The sequence below is a fragment of the Monodelphis domestica genome, chromosome 2 (assembly GCF_027887165.1).
Source record: "Monodelphis domestica isolate mMonDom1 chromosome 2, mMonDom1.pri, whole genome shotgun sequence".
In the NCBI taxonomy this organism is placed as follows: Eukaryota; Metazoa; Chordata; class Mammalia; order Didelphimorphia; family Didelphidae; genus Monodelphis; species Monodelphis domestica.
In genome coordinates this window covers 542,758,399-542,774,904 of record NC_077228.1, presented here as the reverse complement: position 1 = coordinate 542,774,904, position 16,506 = coordinate 542,758,399, and the positions used below count along the sequence as shown (strand labels likewise).

The following is a 16,506-nucleotide window of genomic DNA, read 5'->3' as shown; positions in this document are numbered from 1 at the left end:
ACCATTTGGCTTGTAGCAGGTGTAAGAAGGGGCCAGCCTGGGTCTATCCGGAGCGCCGCTGGATAGTTGCAGCTTCCCCGGTTACGTGTAAAACAATGTTTGCCACGTGTTGTGCTCTGAGTTCTAGACTCTGTTCCTTGTTCTCCCCCTTCTGCTCCCTTTGCTGATAAGCGATCTGGCGTCGCTTTTGCACACGTGAGCATTGAAAACGCCATTCCGCGTTCCCCTCCATGGAAGTGATCTGGAACACAAGATGAGGGTCTGCCTGCGGACTCTGGCAGCAGATGGCGTTTCCCCCGGGAGCCCCTGGGGCTTCTCTTGGGTCAGTGCCCTGCTGAGGCTGGCTGAGGCGTTCTCAGGGGCTCATCATGCAGCACTGTTGTTCCTGGGGCTACTGTTCTCCTGCTTCTGCTCACTTCCCTCTGCGTCACTTCCTGCACGTCTCTGCAGGTTCTCCTGAGTCTGGCCTGCTGGCCGTGCTCTGGCCAAGCCCAGACCATCCTCCAAGGGATGGACGCCCCTCAATGTCCAGTTCTCCGCTGCTACAAGGAGCCGCTAGAAAGATGTTTGTGCAAGTGGGTCCTTTGCTTAAAAACTCTCTTTGGGGTGCAGACTGGGCTGTGGTATGAGCAGCCCCCTTGTGATTGGCCCAATGGCTCAGGAAAGGGGGAGGAGTTGAGAGCAGGCCATGGTCACCACCTGGTCCCTGGGTGCACTTTCTATGACGTAGACATTAATCATTCCCATGATTCAGCTCTCTCTGCTAAGAAAGCACGCTGAATTCATTATCTCATTTGTAATGTCGGAGTGCAGCCATGGACAGGACTTTAGAGACCGTCTGGTGACAGATGAGGAAACTGAGGCCGAGCTCTGAGAGTAAAGAGTTTGGCTGAAGCCAACCTTCTCCATCGCCTGTAGAACAGAAGAGGCTAAGCATCCCCTCCTCTGTCTTTTCTGGTGATGGAGATGGAATAGCTTGCCCGAAGCTAGTGCCCTGACAAATGGGGGTCCAGGCCTTGGGGTCAGTGTTGAGGGCATTTGTCCGGAGTGGGAGGAGAAGGGCACAAACCGGGCAGACATTGGCTCTGAGTGTTCTATTCATGCAGCCAAGGATGGCTGAACAAGACGTAGAGGAGAAGCAGAAGCAGCGGCATGGTCAGGGCAATGCACTTGAGACAAGGGAGAACCGGGTTCAAATGTCACCTTAGACATTAGCTATATGACCCTGGCCAGGTCACTTCCTGTCTGTAGGCCTCCTCTGTCGAGTGGCCCTTGTGGCTGTCCCTACTGCAGTCCTGTGGAGCCCATAAGCAGCAGGGCTACTGGCGTCCCTACTAGGTTGTGCCCCAACACATGTCAAAGGCGAGAGTCAGGCCCAAGTCCGGCTGCCTCCACCCCCCCCCAGGTGCCTGGTGGCCAGCAGGCAGTCGTGCCCACTAAACGCTTGTGGCCTGCCTGGTCTACCGACATCGCCATAGGCCGAGCCCTCATTGGCCCTTCCCTTAGCAGACTTGGAGCGCTCGGGCACCCAATGGGCTGGCTGGACGGCGGCTTCCTCCTGCCTTTGAGGAGCTGCCTCAGGAAGAGATGGAGCCATCCCCACTAGGCTGAGTGCGCGCTTCTGGGGAGAGCAGGCGAGCCAGCACTCTGGGAAGGAGCTCGCCGGCTGGACAACAAATGAATGGTCTCTGCTGGATGGGAATGTGATGGTGAACCAATAAAGCTGATCGTATTGATCTGGGACGCGGGGGCTGTCTATGCGGTCTGGCCCCAGGAAAGGAACATCTGCCGCCCATGGAGGGACTTCTCGCCATTCGTTCTGCATCCTCTTCACGCCCTTCTGAAGCCATTAGTCAAAGCAGCAGCTCCGGGCCAGCACCCCTTGCTCTGTGAGCTCTGTTCACCTTGCTGGAGGCCGCCTAGCAAAGGGCGTGGAGACCCGGGCCAAGAGGAGCTGCCTGGGGTGCCCAGGGCTCCTCACGAGGCTCGGCTCGTTCTGGGGAAGCTCGTCGTCCCTTCAGCCGTCCTTCCACACACACCAGCCCCTTGAAGACGCTGGCCCAGGTCGCCTCCTTTCCTGCCTCCGCGGCGGCCTGAACATCCATCTCTCTGTCAGGACGGTCCGGCCCTCTCGTCCCTCTGGCTGTAGCAGGCAGCCCGGCGACCTCCTCCTCACGCTGCATCCACTGCCTGTCCATCGCCCCCCCCCACCCCCCGGAACTGCCTCACATGAAGGGGAGATATCCCGGGTGAATTACGGGAATGGTTGACTCGGCCCACATCCATGGGATTAGGCTGGGGAGACTCACTGGGCCTTCCCAGAATTCAGCTGCCTCCTGCCCTCGGTGTGGGACCGCAGGACTGGCTCGCCGCTCCCCGAACAGCGCGTGCAAGGTGATCTACGCCGTTCGTTTGCCAGCAGACGCGTTCTCTGCAGAGGGCACGCGAGGCCAATCCCATCCCAGGTGAAATGATTCTGGGGAGCCGATCAGCAGAGTCCGAGGAGACGTCCTCCAGGCAAGATGCCGCCTGGGCCAGGATGGGCGCTCCTGGCCGCGGAAACTCGCCCTCCTCCTCGGGCAAACTCCTCCCAGGCTCCTTGGCCCGATGGTCCGGGGCGTCCCACAAATGGACGGGGGCAGGGCGGTCCGTGCATAGAAAGGCCGCTTCCCACTCTGGTCTAGGAGCTTACAGAGAGAACCACGAATGAGCGAGGGGTCACTGACCGCCGCCGGTGGCGTTTCTCCTTGGAAGACGTGAAAGGAATAGAGAGACCCAGACACGGGAAGGAACCGGAACCCTAAAACTTTAACCTCGTCACGTGGCCTGACCGGAGACTGCGTAGCCTCTTCTGAGTCCTCCTCGTGGTCCTCGTCTCTCCCTCTCCCGTCCAACCTTCATGAACTGCCTGATCAGTCAGAGCCAAGTTTGGCCACGTCCACGGATTACTCCGGGGCCCCTGCTCCATTCTCCTGATTCCAGGACCCTTCCTTGGCCACAGCTCCTCACTAGATGTTGTTCTTCCCCGTTAGGCTATCTGTTCCTTGAGGGCTTTTTGTTTGTCTGTTTCTAGCTTAACCCAAAGTCTAACACCTCGTAAGTACTTAAAACACGATTTCATTCATTCGCACATTTATTCATTCAGTCTCTCCCCTGCTCAAAAAGGCTCAGTAGCTGTTTGCTGCCTCTAGTAGAGTAACCACACACACACTCACTCACACACTCACACACACTCACACACACACACTCACACTCACACAGATGGCCACAGCCTGCTCAGCACCCATCCGTCTTCCCAGGCTTTTTAGGTCTCTGCTGCTCCCCATGGGAGGCCCTAAATGCCGACTCTTCCTGGAACTGGATCTGCCTTTTTCTTGGGGGTTTGTTTCGGCAGTGCTTCGGCGCTCCCAGCCAGCCAGAAAGATGAAGCATCTGCTAAGTGCTTAGAAGGCGCTGGCTGCTGTGCCCAGCCCTGGAGGTACAGGGACAAGAAAAACAAGACAGTGGCTGCCCTCAAGAGGCTCACATTCTAGTAGGGCAGGACAGCCCAGAGAGGGGAGCTGGACTTTGGGGATGGGGGTGGGGAGGACAGAGGGGCACCCACATAGGGGGAAGGCAAACAATGGGGGGAGGGGGAACAGCCCAGAGGGACTGAGAAGAGTTTTCTCTGCCTGCTCGAATGTCTGCCTTCCTTGTCTTCCCTCCACTCAGCCACCCAGGGTACGGCATCCACACCCCCAGCATCCCCTCTCCCTGCGCCCTGCCTCTTTGTGTCCATGTCATCTCCAGCAATAAAATGTCAGCTCTTTGAGGACAAAGATGATTGGCTTTGTGCCTCAGTTTCCCTAGGGTGTGGCCCAGGGTCTGGCACCCAGTAGGTGCATAATAACAGCTTGTGGAATTGTATGTGATTGTGTGATGATGCCTGAGGATGCTGAAGGCTTAGGTGACTGGGAGGAGTCTGTGCACAGAATCCATCTAGGAAGGTAGAGTCTGGGGTGAAATCATAGCCGTCTATTTGGTGAGGGACTTCTTTGTTTCTTCTGGAAACCGTCAGTTCACCAAAGAAGCTGAGGCAGAGAGGAAAAATGACCAGAAAAGCTAAGGCTGAGGAGGACACAGAGAGATGGTGGGTGCCTTTGCTGGACAAGTGGGGAAACTGAGGCCCAGCTAGGAGAAGCAATTGTCCGAGCACCCTACAGAGGGGCAGAGCAGAGCTAGGGTCAAATCTGCGCAGGGAGAAGGCTGCTAGCTGGAGACCCTCAAGAATGTCTTTTTAAACAACAGAATTCTCCTATCAGAGAATCCAGGGTTAGGGTTAAGGTTAGGGTTAGGGTTTAGGTTAGGGTTAGGGTTAGGGTTAGAAATCGGCACATATTTAGGGTTTAGGTTAGGGTTAGGCTTAGGCTCCATGAAGGGATGCTGAGAAAAGTGGCTTCCGGGTGCTGGCCGCTGTTCTCTGGGAGAGGATGGACTCCAGGGGAAATGAGCCCCCCAAGCTCTCCTTCCTGTCAGAGCCCCTCCGCCCCCTGCCCAAACGGCAGTTTTCCTTTCCCGGCAGCAGCTGAGGGCCTCTAATCCCTCCAGTGCTTGACCTGATTCTTTAATCCTGCTTTCATTTTTGCTGCAAAAACCCTTTCAGCCCTGCATGTGGGCAAAAGTTTACTTAAAAGATTATTTAAAAGCTAAATTAAACTGGTATTCTCTGCCTGGGCGGATTATACTCATCCCATGGGCCAGATCGCAGGGCAGGATGAGCTCCCTCCAGGGCAGGCCCCCCTACCCTGTCCTAGGAGCAGGTGAAGCACAGAGGGGGCTGGGTCCGAGGGCTGCTTCAGCTTGGATTCAGCCAGGAGGGCCTGAGAGTCCCTTCACTGGGAAAGCCAATGGCAGGCAGCTCCCTGGAGAGCTCCCTCCTCTCAGGCACGAGTTGCTCTGGTCCGCAGGAGAACGAGAAGTCTAGACATTGTTTAGTGGGATCAATGGCAGAGCCCTGGGAGAGAGGCCTCTGGGAGGGTTCACCCACCATCTCACAAGAATCCCTTTTACCCTATTGCTGAAAAGTCATTAGGTAGCCTTTGGTGAAAGACCCCAGCGAGGGGCAGCTCACGCCTTCCTGATGCCACCAGCCTGGAGGCCACTGAATCCAAGCCCTTCGTCTGATAAAAGAGGAAATTGAGGTACATGAGATCAAAGGACTCACCCAAAGGGATCCAGGCAGCAAATGAAGGACAGAAGGAGGACTCAAACCTAGTGCTAGCATTCTCTCCATAGACCGTGCTATCATTCCCAGGGCCTAACACACTTCTGGGCAGGGCGAGGGTGGCTGATCAATGCCTGTTGAGTTGTGTTCATCACTGTGGCCCTTTGTCATAGACTGGAGCTCCAGCCTGTTCTAAGACTGCAAAATACCTGCCAAAAAGCAATGCTAGAATGCATCAAACGGAATTCTGGAGCAGTGTAGCCCATACAAAAGACACGGTGAGGTCATCTTCCGGCCCAGAACAATTCAGAAGGCTGGCATGAGGGATCTAGTGCCCGGGGGGGGGGGAGGCAGAGCAGAGTGTGCCAGGGCAGGTGCCACCAAGGCCTTGGGCACAACTGAGGCAGCCACCAAGGCTTCTGGTAAGATGGTAAGTGGGGGGGGGGTGTGCTCAGAAGGAGATTATAGGGTTCTTTTTCTGACGCTGGGTACAAGACTTTTGTCATGTTGCCTGTTCGCAGGACTGGGTCTCAGTCCCCGGGTTCAATCACAGGGTGAGGAGGAGCACCAGTACACACCAGACTTGCAGTCACGGGGGCACAGGGGATCCTGGTCACAATTCAAGGGAGGAAAGAGTGCTTGAGGTTACTTACAGAGCAGAGCACAGTCTGCACCCCTTATTAAACACACCCCTCCTTCCATCATACCACCTTGGAAGAACTGAAGGCAGAGTGATCCCCAGTGCAGGAGCAGAAGGCAGCTACACAGGACCTGAACTTGGAACAGTGCTCCCTTCCCCACAGGTACAGAGCCCAACTTTAACAAAATTTTAAATGAAAAGAAGAGAAAGAGGCTGGAAAATAAGAAGGAAGGAAGGGAGGGAGGGAGGGAGAGAGGGAAGGAGGGGGAGGGAGGGAGGAAGGGAGGAAGGAAGGAAGGAAGGAAGGAAGGAAGGAAGGGAGGGAGGGAGGGAGGGAGGGAGGGAAGAAGGAAGGGAGGAAGGAAGGAAGGAAGGAAGGAAGGAAGGAACGAAGGAAGGAAGGGAGGAAGGAAGGAAGGGAGGGAGGGAGGAAGGGAGGGAGGGAGGGAAGAAGGAAGGGAGGAAGGAAGGAAGGAAGAAAGGAAGGAAGGAAGGGAGGGAGGGAGGGAGGAAGGGAGGAAGGGAGGAAGGGAGGAAGGGAGGGAGGGAGGAAGGAAGGAAGGAAGGAAGGAAGGAAGGAAGGAAGGAAGGAAGGAAGGAAGGAAGGAAGGAAGGAAGAAGGGGAGGGGATGGAGGAAGGAAGGAAGGAAGGAGGGAAGGGAGGGAGGAAGGAAGGAAGGGAGGGAGGGAGGGAGGGAGTAAGGAACTCAACATAGAAAGTGATCTTGGTGACAGGGCAGACTCAAGCTCTGAAGAAAACAACAAAGTCAATACTGCTGCATCCAAAGCCTCCAAGAAAAATATTAATTGCTCTCAAGCCCAAAAAGAATTAATGGAGGAACTCAAAAAGGATTTTTAAAATTAAATAAGAGGGGTAGAAGAAAAATTGGGGAAAGAAATGAGAGTGATATAGGAAAATCATTAAAAAAAGAGTCAACAGCTTGGTAAAGGAGGAATACTGGAGAATTTAATTTCTTAAAAAACAGAATAGGTCCATTTGTAAAAAGAGGCACAAAAATCAAAAAAGAAGAACTTGTTAAAAAGCAGAATTGGCCAAATGGAAAAAGATATAGAAAAATTCACTGAAGAGAAAAGCTTCTTGAAAGACACAATTAGCCCTATGGAAAAAGAGGTACAAAAATTCAGTAAGGGAAAGAACTCCTAATGGAAAAAGGAGGTACAGAAGCTCACTCAAGAAAATCACTTCTTAAAAATTAGAATTGAGCAAGTGGACGCCAATGACTCCATGAGACATCAAGAAACAAAGCCAAGAAAATGAAAAATTAGAAGAAACTGTAAAATAGGTCATGGGAAAACGACTGACCTGGAAAATACGTCCAGGAGAGATAATAGAAGAATTATTGGACTACCTGAACGCTGTGATCAAAAAAAGGACCTTAGTCATCATTTTTAAGAAATCATCCAGGAAAGCTGCCCTGATATTCTAGAAGCAGAGGACAAAATAGAAATGGAAAGATTCCACTGATCATCCCCTGAAAGAGATGCGAGAAGGATAACTCTCAGGAATGTTACCCAAATTCCCAAACACTCACATCAAGGAGAAAATATTGGCAGCATCCGTTGAGCCACCCAGCTGTGCCTAAAGACTCGCATGCTGAGTTGATGGCCCCATGAGTCCATGGGAATACGTACATGCTTGCACATACCTGACCCCCCCACATGCAAATAAACTCATTTTAGTTGACTAAAGGCTCTGTTTGGACTAAAACAGCCCGCTGATTTCCTGACCAATTAACTCCATCCAATCCAGTGCCATCAGGTACCCGGTTGGAATATGGGGATTTTAGCAAATATTTCGGGGGCTGCATAGTCCAAGCTTCAGGCAATCTCCACTCTAGGAGGAGGGAGGAAGGAAGGAGCTGGCTGCTGGCCTTGCGTTTGCCCGAGGTGATGGAGGCCGGGCCTCTGCTCTTCTAATTCTCCCCACTTAGCGGAAGGTAAGAGCAGTGGCCTGGGTTACCACCCAGATTCTGACCGCAGATGCCAACCTCTGCGGTCGCAGACCCGGGGTCAGGAGGGAGCGCGTGGCCATTTTCTGGCCCGCGTGGCCGGGGCGTGCCGTCCTCACTGGCTGCTCCTCCCTGGCAGAGCAGAGCTGTCAGTGGAGTCGGGAGGCATCGAGGCTTGTCTCGACCCTTGAGGGCCGCCCAGCCCTGCTCTCAGATGGCCTCCTCGCGGTCCCCAGAAGCTGTGAGAGGGCCGTCGTGGCGCGGCGTCCATCTCCAGGCTTGGGCACACACCCCGGGTTGGTGGCTGCTGTCCCTCGCAGCACCCCTCTGCACCCAGGTCCCTGCTTCAAGAAGCTCGAGGATGGCCCTCTGTGCCTTGCCCTCGTCTGCCCACGCGCCAAGCTGAGCCTGGCTGCAGTAAAGGCGCCCATGCTTTGGGCAGTCTTTAGGCATCCCCCAGCCGCGGGGTCACTGGAGTGGCTGAAGAAAGGCCGCGAGGAAGCAGGGCCGGACCTTCTTCCTGCCGCTCCCTTTGACCGCGGCCAGGAGTGCTCCGGCGCCCCTCCAAGCCCGGCGCCAGTTGGAGCTCTGGCACGATTAGGTTTGGAAGGGCCCCTCCCCCGCCTAAGCCGTTCCCACCCTTCCTCTCCTCCAAGGGGCAGGCGGGCAAGTCTCTCCCCCTCAGCGGGCTGTGCCAAGCCATCTGGCACCACAATGGCTCCTTTTGGGGCCCCCCCCGGGAAGCTCCTCTCCCCAAGGCCGCTGGGAAGGTTCTCCATTTGCCCGGTAATGGGTCCCGGTGGGACCGTTCGGGCTGTATCCTGGCAGCGTCTGTGGTCACCTCGAGTGAGCGTGTGTAGAACTGACCGAGGGGATCTGGGCGTCGGCAGGCCTCATGGGGGGGCACTTGTGGACCCGAAGGACCGTAAAGCGCACCCGGCGCAGGCCGGGCGGGCGGGGGAGAGGGACGCCCGGCTTCTGACTCGGGCTCGTGTCCTGGCAGGGGACCCTGCCCAGGAGCAGCGCCCGGGAGGCTGCGGGAGCCGGACAGGCCTGGCCTGGCTGCCCCGGAAGGCCGGACAAAGGCCCCCCGTGCAGAGCCCCCCTTGGCTGGGCGGTGGAGCCTGAGCCTTTGTTCGCCGGCCCGTGAGCAGGCTTAGCTGCTGCAGCCTCATGTCCCCAGGCAGGCGCATTTGCTCAGTGGACCTTTAAAGCAACCAAAGTCATTGACATGACAGCAGCGCCAGGCCGGGTGCATCCCATGGCCAGGCAGGCAGGGGATTTGGGGGAAGCGGTCACGTGGCCTCGGTGCCCGTCACGTGGGCCCTTCCCGGGGCCAATGAGCGGGCTCGAGCTCTCGGATTTAGGACAAACTATCACCGGGATTAGTTGTCTGCCCTGAGCATTTGTCGTCTTCTCCACACAGGGAGAGAGTGACCAGCTGTCTGAAGCCCGCGTCCGTCCGTCCGTCCGTCCGTCCGAGCGAGCCAGCCCCTCCGACAGCAGAGCTGCCCGCCTGGAGGTAAGGAGGCCGCCCGCCGCTGGCTGGGGGCTGTGGACGTCTGCCCCCCCCAGAGGCTCGCACCCTGGGGCAAAGCAGGGCAGAAGTAGAGAGGGGGGGCAAGGGGGGCAGCGTCTCCTTTTAGGAGGAAAAGGGGGAAACTGGGCCGGCCTAACTGAGTCACCGGCTCCGGCCCGCTTAAGCGGCAGCTGCGGAGGGTCGGGTTCGCGTCAGAGAGACGCGAGTTCGATGTGGAAACAGACGTCTCTAGCGTGGTAAAGGAGCTCAATGAGCAGCTCCTGAGCGAGCGAGGGCTCTGCACATGTGCAGTGATGGATTCCACAGCGGAGCCGGCCTCGGAGTGAAGCGCTCCGCTTGTCCTGGCGCCGCTCGGCCGGCCGCTGCTCTGCACCCAGCAGGCGCCCCAAAATGTCGGGTGCCCCTGGCGACGCCTCTCCTGTGCAGGCGTCGGGGGAGGGCGTGGGCGTTGGGGGGGCAGAGCCGCTGCCCCCCAGTGAGGGTTTTCTGTGCTTGCTGGCCGTCCCCAGGAGCCCTCTAAGGCCTTTCCAAGTGGTTCTACTTGGTGCCACTTGTGGTCGTCAAGGAAACGTCGCCCCGTGGGCCATCGAAGGCCGCCGTAACTTTGTGGTCGGTTTGGGGGGCCAGACGTCCCCCCAAAGGCCCCGCCGCCGCCCTCAGACCAGCTCCATGCTGGTGCCGCTTTGGGCAGGGAGCCCGAGGGCCCAGGGAGTTTTCTCCTCTCTGCTCTGGCTGGCTGGCCAGGCTCGGCTTGCTCCAATCTTGAGCTGCCCCAATAGATTGTTTCTTTTGTGTTCGAGCCTGTTGTATTCTGGCCGGCCGGAAAGGCCGATGTTGTCCAAAGGCAAAGGAACTCAGTGCATTAGCTAGAAGGGAAAACCAGCCCAAGGGCCTCCCCCAGGTGGGGTGGTGGCCAGACGCCTCTGGGCTTTAGATGACACCCCGTCTTGGCCTTTGGGTGCCTTTGAATAGCTCCGAGGGCTTTGGCGTGGGTGGTCGCCCCTTCCTGCTTTCCTCTTCCAGCCCTCCTGGAGCCTTTTTACCCCATCGCCCTCCCCGCGCTGTAGATCTGCTTCCTCCAAAGGAGGGAAAGGGGCAAACGGGTGCTGGTGGAAGGCGGATGATTGTGCTCTGGAGGCAGCCGGTGCTTAGAAGCCCCCAAGCGCTCTCCACACGGGGTGAGCCATTGTGGCCCGACCCTTTCTCCCCTCTAAATCCCAGATCACCCATCCGCCGTCCGCACTGGGTGGTGAGGAACATCGAGGCTTTTGGCAAGAAAAGGGGGGGGAGGGGACCCTCCCTGCCCCAGTTGTTTTCAGAGAAAATGGGGCTGGTTCCGCTCTAGGAGTGAAGTGCTGCAGTTCCAAGGCTTAGGGCTCGGGGCTTGACCTCTGGTTTCCCCAAGGGAAGGAGGCGCGAACAGAGCTGGGTGACTTTCCTGTCCATCAAGAAAGTGACCGCCAGGAAAGTCACCCAGCTCTGGATTCGTTCTGCCGATTCCGCTTGCTGTTTCTTGTCTCGGCACGCTGGGAACACCAAGGAACACCAAAGCCAGCCTCAGACCGAACTCTTCATGCCGTTCTGTGTGTGAGGCGATGGCCGTCGGGCCTGGAAACATGTGAGGGGTGCCTGCCTGCACCTGTGCCGGGCACGGTCGGGTCTGGTGGCGGAGGGCCGCGGTTTGGTCGCCACAATGCTCGGATCTCCACATGATCCACTGGCCGAGTTCTCCAGAGGAGTGGGGACGGCAGAGGGCCGGGCATCGTCTAAGTCCTCAGGAGGGCTGCATGTTGGGCAGCTGCAGCCGGCTTTACCGCTGACCCTGGGCCAGCAAACCTTAAGCGGCCGGCCCAGAGGATCCTCAGCCCTCGGGAGGCCGCCATCTTGTCCCCAACTGGTAATGATGACAGCGACAACAACGAGCGTTCGTGTGGCACCTCCAGGCTGGCGGAGGTTTTTGTACATAGTTCCTTAAATCCTCTCAGGCTCCACTTGCTTTGTGTGCCGTCCCCTCCCCCCATGACCATGTGCCTCAGTGGCACACTCTGGGACCTTGGCACACCGATCGGACCCCTGGGCCTGGGCAGCTGGGCGCCTCTGCGGGATGCCCCACAGCCTTTTCTCACTCCCCCACTCTGTCAGGAAAGGGGAGCCACAGCTCCGGGGCCCCCTCCCCACCCCCACTGCCAGGGAGCCAGCAAAGGAGCTCTTGATCAGAGGAGCCCCCGCCGGCTTGCTGCGCACGTCCCCTTCCCAGGCACGAGCCCGACGGCCCGAAATCCACGTCTGCCCACCGAGCTCGGGGCGGCCGCAGAGGGGCAGCAGCCCCTGCTTGGCCTCCAGAGCTACGGGCGGGGGGGGGGGGGGAAGGGGGGGCCTTATGGGCGCCCGTCGCCCGGCTCTGGGACTGAGGGCTGACAGGCGCCCGCATGGACTCCCGGCAGGAATCAGGAGCCCACGAGTAGGAGATCCCGTCTTAGGAGACTGCGGCTTCCCTGCTGGGGCAGAGGCTTGGCCGGGGGTGGAGAGGGCCGGAGGGGAGGGGACAGAGATGGGCGCTCTCTCCCCCTCTCTGTCTGTCTGTCTGTCTGTCTCTCTCTGTCTCTCCCTCTGTCTGTCTCTGTCTCTCTGTCTGTCTGTCTGTCTCTGTCTGTCTGTCTGTCTGTCTCCCTCTCTCCCTCTCTCTCTCTCTGTCTCTCCCTCTCTCTGTCTGTCTGTCTGTCTCTCTCTGTCTCTGTCTGTCTGTCTGTCTCTCTCTGTCTGTCTCTGTCTGTCTGTCTGTCTCTCTCTGTCTCTGTCTGTCTGTCTGTCTGTCTGTCTCTGTCTCTCCCTCTCTGTCTGTCTGTCTCTCTCTGTCTCTGTCTGTCTGTCTGTCTGTCTGTCTCTTCATCTCTCTGTCTGTCTGTCTGTCTGTCTGTCTCTCTCTGTCTGTCTCTGTCTGTCTGTCTCTCTCTGTCTCTGTCTGTCTGTCTGTCTGTCTCTGTCTCTCCCTCTCTGTCTGTCTGTCTCTCTCTGTCTCTGTCTGTCTGTCTGTCTGTCTGTCTGTCTGTCTCTTCATCTCTCTGTCTGTCTGTCTGTCTGTCTGTCTCTCTCTGTCTGTCTCTGTCTGTCTGTCTGTCTCTCTCTGTCTCTGTCTGTCTGTCTCCTCCCCCCCCCCCCCCCGTCTCTCTCTGTCATTTGGGCCCGGCTGAGCCGGCTGTCAGGACAAGGACGAGACACGTCGTGTGCCGCCGGCTGCTGAGGGGCACCTAGTGATGCCTGAGGCAGCCCCACGGCAGCCGGGACAGCCCCCACGAGCCCCCCTTCTCCCAGCAGGCCCTGGGGCAGACTCTCGGGTTCCTCGGGAACGGGGGGGCCGCGGGGAGCTCCAGGGCTGAGAACGGCCCGTCGTAGGTCCGGCGCCCCAGAGGCCGCCCGCTCAGAGCCGCAGCCCTCCTCGGGGAAGGGAGGGACCCGCCCGGCGCCCCCAGCAGAGCTCCCCCCCCCGCAGGGGCTGCCTCCCTCGTGGCTCGGTTCTTCCTTCTCCCGAGCAGGCCCGACGGGGCTCAGAAGGGCGGAGGCCGGAGGGGGCTCCTGAGCAGGCGCCGCCCCGCTCTCCGGCCTGAACCCTGGCGGCCGCTCGGGCCCCCCAACACTCTTCTAGCCCAGGTTTGGCCCCGGCTCGTGCCGGGCTTTTCAGGCTGGCAAATGGCCGGAGCCTCCCCCATCGTGTCGGGACAAGCGTTCCGAGCCCCCCCGGAATACGGAGGCCAGCAGAGCGCCGGGGCAGAGGCAGGATCTGAACCCAGGTCCCAGGGCTCCAGGCTCACGCCCTTCGGAGCTCCTCCCCCTTCCTGTGCCCCCTTGAGGCCGGGGCCTCCCTGCCAGGAGAAGGAACCAGCCTGAGGCCCAAGCGTGGGCTTTAGAGCCGGAAGAAGCGCCCTCTCCGGCCTTTGGCTCCCTCCATTGCCGGCAGGGCCCGCTGGGGGGCATCAAAGCAGGGACCTTCGGACCCGCCGCCCTCCCAAGGACGGGCAGCTCCTTCCCGCCCATTAGACGTTGCCTTCTCGGAGCCTGGGGGGGCCCTTCGGTCCGGCCCCCCAAAGCCCTTCCCGCTCCCCAAGCTCCAGCCCGTCCTGGACCATCTCCCACCTCCGGGCCTTTACCCGGGCTCTTCCTGCTCCAGGCGTGCTTCTCTTCTTTCCAATCTCAGCCTCAGGCCCGTCTGCCTTCAGGGCTCTGCCCAAGTGCCTCCTTCCCGAGACTTTTCTGCCTTCCCTGAGTTGTCGGCACCCCACTCTCACCGCCCAGCATGTACACACATGCACACGTGCACACATGCACATGTGCACACACAAATACACGCGTGCACACACAGACACACATGTACACACGTGCGCACAGCCACACATGTACACACAAATACACACATGTACACATGTGTGCGCACACAAATGCACACGCGGTGCTTCTTTCCGCCTTTTCTAGATCTCACGTGTATTAGCTGTGGGCTCCTGGCAGCTCCCTCCCCCAGCCGAGCCCTGGCTCCCCTCGGTGCCCGGATGCCCAGTGCCCCGCAGGATGCCCGTGTGGCGGTGCTGATTGGCTGCCGCGCCCATTCTTCTGTTCCCGCCTCCTAGAAGCTGGGAGCTGGGGGTGGGGGGGGTGGGGGAGGTCCACGCAGTCCCAGGAGGCAGAATTCAGAGCTGGGAGGAGCCCGAAGGAGCCCACAAGCCAACGCTCTCATTTTACAGAAGCAAAAACGGAGGCCCCGAGAGGTTAAGAAGTGGAAGCAGGATTCGAACGCGGGGCCTCGGACTCCACAGACGTGCGTGCCCCTGCTCTAGGGCGGAGGACGCTGTGCGGCCCGAGCGCCTGCGATTGAGGATGGGAAGGCGACAAGGGGGCGGTGTGGAAGGGGCCGCGAGGCCAGGCACGTGGGGGGGAGCTTGGGAACACGCGTGTGGAACAGGAGCCCGGGCCGAGTCCTCAGTTTGCTCACGTGTAAACTGGGATCACGACAGCCGCCCCTTCTGGGACTGCTGTGAGTCGTCGGCCTTCATGAACACGAGCCCGCTTTGAGGGTGGCCCTCATGGCGGTGGCGCTGGCCGGAGGCGCAGAGCAGGGGCGGGTTCGAGGCGGAGCTCCATGACTACACGGCGACCCCCGGCTCCTGTCTGCAAAGTGGGAGCGCGATGGCGCCCTCTTCTGGGGTCCTGGTGGGAGTCCAATGAGAGGAAGCTTCCCGTGCTACGGCACACAGTAGGTGCTCTATAAGTGCTCACTTCCTTTTCCGGTTTAGCAGGAGGAAGCCGAGTTGGAAAGATCCAGGACTGAGGAAGCCTTGAGTGCCAGGCGGAGGAGTTCGAGCTGTGCTCGGTGGGCAGACAGGAGGGGCGGGGGGGGGCAGCCCTCGAGGTAACAGGGAGCCAGCGGGGTGCATTCAGCGGCCGTCGCCCCGGAGCTCGCCCAGAATCCCGCACCCTCCATCTGAGAATCGGTCCCACGTACTGGCCCCAAGGCAGGAGAGGGGGAAGGCCAGGAGGAGAAGTGACTCGGCCAGGGTCACCCAGCTGGGGAGTGTCTGAAGCCAGATTGGAACTGGGGAGCTCCCGTCTCTGGGCCTGGCTCTCCCTGCACTGACACACACTCAGACACACTCACACACTCACACACTCACACACAGACACGCTGAGAGTCTCCTCAACGGCACAAATGCCTGGGTCGGCTTCTAGGGGTCCAGGAAGGCCCCGCCTGCGCCCCTCCTTCCCCCCACGACCTCCCACCTCTATTCACGGCCCGCGGAGGACCAGCAGCCCCGTCTGCGCACGGAGGACGCCCCACGGCCTCCTGGGAGTCAGGAGAGCGGCCTGTTGGGTCCGGGAAGGCTTTAAGGCTTCGGGGCACACGTGGGTGGCGCCGGCAGGAGGGAAAGTGGGGCTTGTCTGAGGGGATCCCCGGGGCAGCACGCGCCACCCCGGGCCGACCGGAGACAGAAATGAGCCGAGGCTGGAGGCGAGAAGGGGCTGGGCTGGGGAGGGACCCAGAGACACCCTCCGAGGGCCCGCGTCGTTCCCAGCCTTCGCTGGGGCTCCGGGAGCCCGAGGACCGGCCCGGGGAGGAGGGGGACGCTCAGCTCTCGCTTCATCTCTGCCTCTTCAGGGGGGAGGACACCCCCCCAGGGACTCGCCGGCTGCCTGGACGGGCCCCATTCTCGGGCCCCGCAGATGCCTGGCCCGAGGGAGCGCCAGTCACTGCCGATGGTGTTGGGGAGGGGCCGAGCCTGGAGAAGCGTCGCACGCGGGCAAAGCCCCCAACTCCCGGCCAGGGGCTTGACCTCGACTCCTGGGGACGTGGCCGGAGGCCGGGGGGCTGGCGGTCAGCAGAGGCAGCGGCTGGCCGAGGAGGGGAGCGTTTAGCAAAGGCCCTTGGAAAAGAGTGAGGACGAGGCTGGGCTCACGGGCGACTCGGCACCGGAGTCCTTCAGGCTGCACCAGAAGTGGGGGTTGGGCTTGTCCCCATTTTACAGACGAGGAAACTGAGGCCAAGAGAGGCGAATTGACTGGACCCAAATCACAGCGCTGGCACTGTCTGAGGCGGGATTTGAATTCGGGTCCCCCTAACTCTGGCTTTGGTGCTCGCTCTGCTGGCCCTCCTGCCTGGGGATGTCTAGGCCGATCACGACTTCCAGTAGGAGTCAGGAACGGGCTGCTGACCACGGCGTGGCTGGCCAGGCCAAAGGGCAGATGCTGACGGCTTGGCGTTAACACGGGGTGCCCCGAGCCGCGACACTAGAGACCGCCGAAGGGCAGCCGCTGTGCAGGGGAGGAAGAGCCCGCCCGGGCGGAGAGTAACGGAGAACACGGCATCGCCGCGGCTGCGGCCGGCCGGGCCGACGTCCAGCGTCCCGAGCCCTCCTCCAGCCGCACCTGGGACGCGCCAGCCGGCCGGGCCTTCCGGGCTCCGGGATCTGGCCCAGAGCCGGCGAGTCGAGCAGCCGAGGAACGTGCCGGCGCCCGTGACCTGCGGAGGGAAGCGGGAAGGCTGCTCTCCTGTGCAGTCCGCCTCCCAAGGGCAGAAGGGGACAGGAAGGGGCAGGCTTGGGCTGCGCCTCCCCAGGGGACTGGACGGCTTTCATGCTGAGCTGCTCCTCCTTCCCCTCCTCCCCCTCCT

At 59.8% G+C, this 16,506-nt stretch overlaps 1 protein-coding gene across 13 annotated transcripts in view; it reads left to right on the top strand.

Moving 5' to 3' along the window:
• PCBP3 (poly(rC) binding protein 3) overlaps positions 1-16,506 on the top strand; it is a 240,162-nt gene that overhangs the window by 168,590 nt on the left and 55,066 nt on the right. For all 13 annotated transcript variants that reach the window (XM_056814568.1, XM_056814564.1, XM_056814574.1 and 10 more), the window contains exon 4: positions 9,240-9,335. The gene's annotated coding sequence lies outside the window, so the exon portion shown is untranslated. The remainder of the gene's footprint in view (positions 1-9,239; positions 9,336-16,506) is intronic.